Genomic DNA, 10265 nt, shown 5'->3' with positions numbered 1-10265 from the left:
GTACGGAGCAAAGGACATTAAAATCCTCACGGACCACTAACCCTTAACGTTTGCGTTGAGCAACAGCAACAATATAATTACAAACTTTTTTTATAAACCAGGGAAGACCAATGTTGTCGCAGACGCGCTCTCCCGGCTTCCCATGGAAATAATTCGTTGCCGTCATCAGCATCTAATTCACAACACAGCGGAGAAGAGGACCACACTGATTTGATTCCTCATTGCGAGGCAACAAATAAACGTATTTAAATGCCAAATAATTATTTCTGAAGGTCAGGAGTTAGAACGGCATGAAGAACCACATCCAAATTATCATAGACACTACATAGCAAAAACTAAGCTTAACAAAGAAATTATAAAAGACATTTTGAGAAATAACCTTAACCCGATTATAGTGAATGGAGTCAAAATCCAGGAAAAATATATCGCTTTATTGCAGGAAGTCTTTAAAGAATATTTCTCAAAATTTAAAATTAGAATCACCCAAAGGTTAGTAAGCGAAGTTTCTAGCGATGAAGATAAGTATAGGATTATTAAAGAGGAGCACCAAAGGGCTCATCGGAACGGGAGAGAAAATAAGGAGCAAATATTAGAGAAGTATTATTTTCCCCAGATGACCAAGCTTATAAAAAATTACACAAAGACCTGTGAAATCTGCGGCTCTAATAAATACGACTGCCATCCACAAAGGCCGGCGTTACAAGCAACGCCCATCCCTTCATACCCCACGGAAATACTGCACATTGATATAATAGAAGGTGGGGTGCGATAAAGCCATGCGAGATAACGCCATATGGCTCTATCTCCCATCCAATTACGAGGTAAAGCCATATGGCATTATCACGCTTCGTATTGAGAGATAATGCCATATTTTTTTTTGTCAATTGTGAGTTAAAGCCATATGGCCTTATCTCTCATATGAATTTATTTGTCATTGTGAATGTGCATTTAATTGTTATTCATTTCACCTGGCAACTTTCTTAATCAATGTCATATTGCATATTATCAAATTGCATATTTTCATACTTGGGAATATGACACTGCAGAGGGTGTGTCATACTCCTAATTGGGATTTTGACACCTTTGAGCTGGTTTCCCTTTTACGAAATGTGCAAAAAAAAATTTGTTACTTTTTTTAACTTGGGATTTTGTCTAATTTTTATTTGGGATTATGACACCCAGCCTGCGTGTCATAGTCCCAAGTAAAAAAATTGGGATTATGACACTGCAAGGGGAGTGTCATAATCCCAATTTTTTTACTTGGGATTTTGCCAGTTGGGACTATGACATGTCACCGATTTTTCCCTTTTACAGAATGCTTACACCTTCTTGAATGCATATAGAGCAGAAAATATTCCGTAAAAGGGAAAATCACATGAGAGATAAAGCCATACGAGATAACGCCATATGGCCTTATCGCTCTTTGAAATTGGAAATAAAGCCATACAGAAATTTTGGCGCGAATATGGCTTTATCTCTCTTTGAATTGAGTGATAAGGCCATATGGCGTTATCTCGCATGGCTTTATCGCACCCCACCATAAAAGAAATGGCAGGTGAAAAGTTTATAAAATGTGTGGATAAATTCTCGAAATTTGCCAAATTTTTCCGAATAAAAAACAAGTCGTTACTGCATATTAGAGATGAATTAATAAAACTTCTCCACTATTTTTCCGTTTCAAAACTGTTAGTAATGGACAACGAAAGCAGTTTTGTCAGTCCGATAACACTTAATTACTTACAAAGTTTAGGGATCGAAATTTATTTAGCACCACCTCAAAAGAGCGAAGTGAATGGTGCTATTGAACGTGCTCACTCCACAATTATTGAAATTGTTAGGTGTCTTCAACCGGAGTATCCCGACTGCTCACTGAAGGAGATTATTAACATTGCCGTCGATAGATACAACAATACGGTACATTCGGTTACAAAGAAGCCCGCCGAAATTTTTTGTGGAAGAACGCAAAGGATAAGTTATCAGGATCTAACAAATTTTAGAGATATAGTAAACCTTCGACCTTCGGAACGAAATAGCTGGGAAACAGAAGAATATGTTGAAAAATCATAACAGGAAAAGGTCAAAGCCAAAAAGCTACGAACCAGGGGAAATTGTTCTAAAGAAAGACAAGCAAATCAAAAATAAAACAAAAGCCACTTTTAAGGAGACTGTAGCAAAGAATAATAACGTTACCATAACCACAGCTAATAATAGGAGAATCCACAAATCTCACTTAAAGAATTTACGCACGTACGTACATATACTTTCAGACTATTACCATTATGGGTCACCGCAACGGTGAACACTTACGAATACAATAACCCGCTGGTGACGATCAAAATAGGACTTCGAAAAATAAGCAAAGGGACGTACAAAATTATACATACTATTGACTTGGACGAGTACGAAAAAGTAATTGACGACATAAGCCAATCATACAGCATGAAATCAGCAGAACTAGTATTTTATCCCATCAACTGGAACATCAACTTTCGGAAATAGACAATCTACTGGACCAATTACGAACCAAAAATGATACTATGCACAAGAGATCAATTAACTGGATAGGATCTGCTTGACAGTGGTTAGCAGGGAATCCCGACGCTACTGACTGGGACCAAATCCTTTCACAAACACATGAACTAACAGTAAACGATGACAAACAATATAAAATAAATGAATATATTATAAAAACAAATAATGGAATTTTAAACGGATATAACAGAATCATAGATGAGGACAATATAGAGCTATTCGAACAACAGTTATTTAATAAGTTAGGAATAACTAAAGATGAAATTTCTAAAATCGAATGGCGACTCAGCTAGCCAAACAGGAAATTGTTCATTCACAACTCTTAAGGAAAGCAGATATCGCGAATGTCCTTTCACAAACTGAGACATTACCATTCAAAAACGAACTTCAAGCACTTGAGTACGCTGAACCCTCAATGGTTATTAAAAATTCGCTCCTTCTTTACGTAATTTCATTACCCAAAACTGAAGATACTCTATTTAACAATATTATTATTCGTTCAACTATAAAAAACAACAAGAGAGTTTACTTAGAATATTCCAACCTTTTTACATCACAGGAAGAGCAATATGGTGTCATCGGAAATTGCATATTAATAGACGAAACCACAATTTGTAACAAAACCCAGCTTCAAAATTTAGAAAAGACACATTGCATTACACAAATTCTGAACGGAGAAAGGGCAACGTGCGATTACCAATACGAAAATAAGGCCATAGTCGGATTAATCACAGAAGGAACACTTTTGTTTCGAATTTTATGGGAAACCTTAGTTTCGATACAAAACTTCTCAAACTGAATGGTACCTTTATTATAAATTTCTTTAACGAAACTGTAACTCTAAACGGTGTTACTTATACAAACGGACAAACTAGCTCTTACCAAGTCTTACCTCCAATACTGCAAAACAACCTAACTGAGAACGAAATTAAATTAGATCTGAATTACCTGCACAAACTTCATTTAACCAATGTGAAAAGAACACATGTCGTCAGGAAATAGCATTTCAATTGGTACAAGCCTTGCAGCCATTCTTATTGCAATAATTCTATCAATCGCCCTGTATATCATCCTCAGGCCAAAAAACAGGAAATTATTTTTCATTCCGCCAATAATAGATTATCCACAAATTGCAGTAAAACAATAAAATCTTATCAGCGAGACGCTGATGCTTAAGAAGGGGAGAGTTAGCACCATAGGAATTCTATCGAAATACAATAACAAGAACGCTGCGCCTCAGCGTTGCGTAAGTGCATTCGATATTTAATAAGAACGCTGTGTAGCCAAAAGTAGTCAACACAAATAACAATACTGCAGACTCAGCGTTGCATAAGCGCATTCAATATTTTTATCGAATAAAATTAGTTCACAGAGTTAAGCAGTTTTCTGCTAATCCAACAACACCACCGACTTCGCATTTCCCCAGCACTACCTTTAAGCGGAAGCCGTGCCGACGTAATGTGAATCCGTTGTCGCCAACCTGAGTTGCCTCAATTTGCATCGTTAGCATTAAGCATAGCTTACCTTTGTATGTAGTACGTATTTAATTCTTCTTCTTCTTTTTTGGCGCTGTAACCGCCTAAGCGATTTTGGCCGAGTTCAGCAAAGCATGCCAGTCGTTTCTCCTCTGTGCCAACTGACGCCAATTGGAAACGCCAAGTGAAGCCAAGTCCTTCTCCACCTGATATTTCCATCGCAGTGGGGGCCTCCCTCTTCCTCTGCTACCACCAGCGGGTTCCGAGTTGAATTCTTTCAGAGCTGGAGCGTCGGTGTCCATTCGAACGACATTACCAAGCCAGCGCAGCCGCTGTATTTTAATTCGCTGCACTATGTCCATATCGTTGTAAAGTTCATACAGCTCATCGTTCCATCGTCTGCGGTACTCGCCGTCGCCAACGCGTAAAGGCCCGTAAATCTTCCGCAAAATCTTTTTCTCTAACACTCCAAGAGCCGCCTCATCGGATGTTGTCATTGTCCATGCTTCTGCGCCATATACCAGCACGGGCATGATGAGTGACTTATACAGCGTGGTTTTCGTACGTCGAGAGAGGACTTCACTCCTGAATTGCCTACTCAGTCCAAAGTAGCACTTGTTGGCAAGAGTGATTCTACGTTGGATTTGAATGCTGACATTATTATCGGTGTTAATGCTGGTTCCCAAGTAAACGAAATTCTCTACTTTCTCGAAATTGTAACTGTCAACAGTGACGTGGGTGCCAAGGCGCGAATGTGCTGACTGTTTGTTTGATGACAGGAGATACTTCGTCTTGTCCTCGTTTACCACCAGACCCATTCACTTTGCTTCCCTATCCAACATGGAAAAGGCAGAACAGACTTCGCGGTTTTTGTTACGTATTTAATTAAGAATTAGTAAATAATAAAACAACAACTTTATTGTAGCATTGAATATAGCAAGTAAGTGAAAAATTTTTATAAAAATAGAAAGTAAATAAACTCCGTAAGTTCATTTGACCATCCGACGCGTTGTGTTTAAATTCGGTGGCTCGAGGCGATAAGTTGTGTGTGGGTATATGAATAACGATCGCTTAAAATCGATCTCAAACTTTGTATAACGCTTTTATCAACCTTTATCAACTTGCAATATGATTTGCAAAGTTCCTATAAAGTCTAGATATCAACCTCGTTGATTCGAGAGGAAGAAGTGGTCCTATGCACTACGTACGCTACAGCGGAAATGGACGACACCCCATTTCTTTAAATGAAATTAATTGGTGCTCGTATGTATGTACATATGTATATGCATGTGTGTGCTTTCGCTTTGCTTCCCTATCCAACTTGGAAAAGGCAGAACAGACTTCGCGGTTTTTGTTACGTATTTAATTAAGAATTAGTAAATAATAAAACAACAACTTTATTGTAGCATTGAATATAGCAAGTAAGTGAAAAATTTTATAAAAATGGAAAGTAAATAAACTCCGTAAGTTCATTTGACCATCCGACGCGGTGTGTTTAAATTCGGTGGCTCGAGGCGATAAGTTGTGTGTGGGTATATGAATAACGATCCCTTAAAATCGATCTCAAATTTTGTATAACGCTGTTATCAACTTTTATCAACTTGCAATATGATTTGCAAAGTTCCTATAAAGTCTAGATATAAACCTCGTTGATTCGAGAGGTAGAAGTGGTCCTATGCACAACGTACGCTACAGCGGAAATGGACGACACCCCATTTCTTTAAATGAAATGAATTGGTGCTCGTATGTATGTACATATGTATATGCATGTGTGTGCACCAATCTATTAATATAGTTGAATTATTTTAATATCTATTGCAAAATTTTATACAGACAAGACTAAAAAGTAGAAAATAGGTAATATAACAAAAAAAACTATTTAATATACAACGCCTTTATAAATGGACTAAAAAGTAGAAAATAATAATTCCCAGTCCCATAGAATTTGTTTTGATAACTTTTGATTTTGAGATTTTAGCAAAAGTCATTATAAACAATTTATGAGATTGTAAATGAAAAGCGTGGGGCGCATGCAATACAAAGCATTAAGCGCTGGTTATACTTGCATTTTACTGCAGTGCATAACATGAGTACTGCCACATATGGAATCTGTTTAATGAGCTTTGCATACAAGCGATTATCCGACGCAGAGCGTGACAGGGCGTGACAGGGCATGAGAGAGATGTCTAGAGAATTTTGATTTTTCGCTATGTGACATTTTCAAAGAGAGGTGCCGCTCTCATTGCTCTCATAAGTCTGTTCCAGTACCCAACATATTTACAGAAATTACTGGGGAGTCGCTCTTGTACATACATTGGGGCATATTTATAGTCGAAACAAAGTCGATTATAAAGTAAGTGCCGCCATTTCATTGAAAATTACGACAAAAAGCAGCAAATACCTTTAGTGTCGACTACATTCTTCAGTTATGTCTTCCTAACTATATGCTGCAGTACTGGAACAGACTAATTGATTACACTAAACAGCTGATTCTTGGAGATTATGCGTTCTATGCCGAGTATAATTACACCACAGCTTCACATGCGCTGCTTCTCTATGCCTTGCACTTGCAATGTAAGAATAGCCAGCGCTTTAGATTTAATTGACAATAGTCAAACTACATAACATATACCTAAAATTTCTATAGAGAAAGTACAAATTTGAGATCGATTTTAAGCGGTCGTTATTCATATATCCACATACATACATATGTATACATATACCGTTCACATCAATTCTGGTCTATTACATGCGCCCCACGCTTTTCATATTCAATCTCATAAATTGTTTATAATGACTTTTGCTAAAATTTCAAAATCAAAAGTTATCAAAACAAATTCTATGGGACTGAGAATTATTATTTTCTATTTTTTTAGTCCATTTATATTATTATATAGCGTTATTTATAGCGTTGTACATTAAAAAGTTTTTTTTTTTATATTATTAATTTACATAAAGGTAAAATTCAGCGCACGTCATTTTAAAGTTGAACTTGCACTGAACTATACTTTCCCCAGTGCCAATGTTGAGCGTGTTTCTCTCCTTAGACCAATGTGATGAAATAAGAGAAAAAACTAGCTCAACATTCGCATTGTGAGAAGGGATTGCACGTACATATATATTGCAAAAATTTTAACAAGTTTGCTTTTCGTTCGTGTTCAATAGTATCTTTAAAAATTAAACTAAATTTTTCTAAGGGCGGCATTTCTTTCCACTTTAATGAACATTTTTCAATAAGCGATTTTAAATAAGTTACTTCCTCATAACATTCATCGGATATAATAACAATTTTTCCTCTCAAATAATTGAAGGATTCTTTTTTTAACAACTTCGATTATCGATTTTCCTGCCCCTAAATCGCCGAAATTACGCACTGTGCGGCGGTTGCTGCAAAGTGTATTTCCTCTATAATTGTCTGGACGCTTGCTGCAAAGTGTATTTCCTCTATAATTGTCTGGACGCCTACTTTTCAGAAACATTTATGTAAACGAAGCGTTATCATGAGTTTTACTTTCGCCTAAAATTGTTTACTTTTCACTTTCGACTCTGATAGCCTAAACAATTTTCCGCTATCCATTTAAAATTTAAAAATGCAAACTATATATTAGGTTCATTCCTTATCTTTTTGGACTAAAATCTGAAAAGTGTCAAAATGCCAGAGCGTAAGCAAAATGCGCTCACTAAAAGAGAATAACAGGAAAAGTAAAGGAACGCAAAAAACCAAAGAATGGCAACAACAAAGCTAACGTCAAATAAGAATGGAAATGTATGTACAAAACACATTCACACAAGCACAAGGACAATAAACACCTACTATATCAATTATTTTTTGCCTCCTTCCAATTTGAATTCACTTTTTTACTTTCTGGATTATTCTCACTTTTTGCGTATTCTTTAATTTCCGTTAATTTAAATTCAGTTGAGTTTGACACTTTTCAGGATTTTGCCAGAAAAAATTCTTCTGACTAAATCTGACTACTTCGGACTAATGAGAGTCACTCTCACTGTGTGTTGCTCTCTCACTTTTGCTGTCATTTTCGAGTTAAGGAACGCTTTTTGGACTAAATCTGACAACTTCGGACTTTTTCTGACTATTTCTGGGAGATAAGGAACGCTCCTATTGTTGTCCCAAGCATTAAACGGGCCATTATGTTTGTAAACGATTACACGGGGGCAAAGGATCCGAAACAGGTACATGTCCCTTGTTAACGGGGACGTATGGCATCTTTAGTTTCCGAGATATTGAGTAAAAAGATTTCGTTAATTTAGTACAAATTATGATCACATTTATAATTCTGGTTTATTTGTTCAGCGGATGGCTAATATCTTAGCCGATACAAAATTTTTCTTAACACGTATGTAAAACACAGTATACCAGTAGAAAAGGTGTTTGTTGTTGTAACTTGTTTCGTGGTGAAGTCCTTTATGGGGATAAACTTTCGACGCAAAAAATTGAGCACATGGTTGCATCTGCCGCTAAAAGAACGAATATTAGAAAACATTGAAAAAAAGTCTGAGATAAGGCATTCATATTAGACTAAAAATAAACACAATAATTTACACTAATTAAATAATATGATAATCATGTGTAAAAACTCTTTTCAAGTCTTATTTTTCACAAAATAATATTGTGGATCGGAATGCTCTGAGAGCTTGTGGTGAAATGTACTTTACCAAAAAAATGCAGCCCTGTTGGTTTTTATTTCTGTATCGCATCGCGGTGAGTTTCTATTTCTTGGTAATTCGGTTTGTGAAAAGCTAAACAAATGATTGAAATTTATTAATTTCGTGTATTTACAATGAATTAATGCAAATTTCTTTCTTTTCAGACCATAAATTCACAGCTGAAGAGCAAATTAAATTTGTGCCTGGTGATGATGAAGTAACGCATCGGCGCCTGTAGAAAGTACGGAGCAAAGGAGTCGTGAAAATAGAAAGCAATTGAACGAAAAAGATAAGACCAATGACGACGATTCAGGGGATGAATTCGTCGCTGGGCTGGAAAAGAAGAGCATAACGTAAGTTCCCTTTAAAAGAACCTATTTATTTTTAATGCATGCTTGCAGCATTGATGACATATTTGCAGATTTCGGTTCTGATTTGCCAAAAGATATGGATGCGGATAATCGCGAGCCTAATAAAGCTGAGAAAAGGAAGCCAAAACGCAACAGCACTTTGAACTAAACGTGAAGACCCAGAGGATATTGTCGATTTAGCTGACATTAAGTCCATAGGAAATGTGCTAAGTTCGTATCCCAGGTGAAGCCGCAAGTGCTGCAGGAAGCACCAAATCCAAAAATAAGGATCCGAATCGTGGTTTTAAAACCGCCGAGGATGGAAGACTGATTATAAGTGATAAAGCATTGCGAAGTGCTGGGGGTGATGACAACAGCAGCAGCAGCGAAAGTGGCTATGATGATGACGAGGCGATTGAAGCAAAACGAGCGCCTAAACGCGGCATGGAAGTTGACCATAGTGATGGTATGTCTACCTTGATTATATTAAGGAGTCATAAAAGTGATTTACTCTTATTATCGCACTCTTTAATACAGAAACAAAAGAGGAGGAACTTCCAGCTACAAGCCGCAAACGTAAAGCTACCGATGCGATTAGTATGCGTTCGGGTAAGACTTCAGCTTCAAAATATGTAGCCGGTGGCAAAGGTATTCATCGGCCCTTAGGCGCCTCCGGTAGTGACGCAATATAAATAAAATCCAGGTTACTCTGCGAAGTCGGCCAAATCTGGCAAATCTACAGCGGCTTCAGCATACGCCGGCAGCGAGTATACAACTAAGAAACATAACGGCGATATGAAGAAGAAGGGCAAGCTCGATCCCTTCGCGTACATACCACTAAGTCGAAATACGCTAAACAAAAGGTAAGTTATTCGATGGTAATTATACTAAACGTTACTTATTTAACAAAAATATACAAATTTTTGACAGAAAACGAGCAAAACATGCAGACGCATTTAAGAATATCGTAAATGGAGCACGGAAAGGTGCTCTGAGTGGCGTTAAACAAAGAGTCGCTAAGCCTAACAAACAATAAGCTAATAAAACTAATGCAACAAACTCAAACTATGTATGTATATGTACATAAAAGATACCCAACAAGCAAAATAAGCTTAAAGAACGTTTTTTTTTAAGCTTTCAATTATAAACATTAGGCTTACAAAACGTTGATTTTTTGTTTATAAAACGCTTGAAAGTAAGCGTAAAATAATCGAAAAGGAACATTTGTTATAAGCGTAGAAAT

General features: G+C 36.8%; 1 long non-coding RNA gene across 1 annotated transcript; it reads left to right on the top strand.

The window, feature by feature from the left end:
* The first annotated feature begins 9080 nt into the window (after window positions 1-9080).
* Window positions 9081-10039, top strand: LOC118739814. The gene is made up of 3 exons (XR_004993056.1): window positions 9081-9488; window positions 9560-9885; window positions 9953-10039. It is a non-coding gene; the product is annotated as an uncharacterized LOC118739814 (long non-coding RNA).
* Window positions 10040-10265: the final 226 nt, after the last annotated feature.

Source organism: Rhagoletis pomonella, unplaced genomic scaffold (genome assembly GCF_013731165.1).
Source record: "Rhagoletis pomonella isolate Grant_MI unplaced genomic scaffold, Rhpom_1.0 Rhpom_scaffold_00005, whole genome shotgun sequence".
In the NCBI taxonomy this organism is placed as follows: Eukaryota; Metazoa; Arthropoda; class Insecta; order Diptera; family Tephritidae; genus Rhagoletis; species Rhagoletis pomonella.
This window is presented reverse-complemented; position numbering and strand designations above follow the sequence as displayed.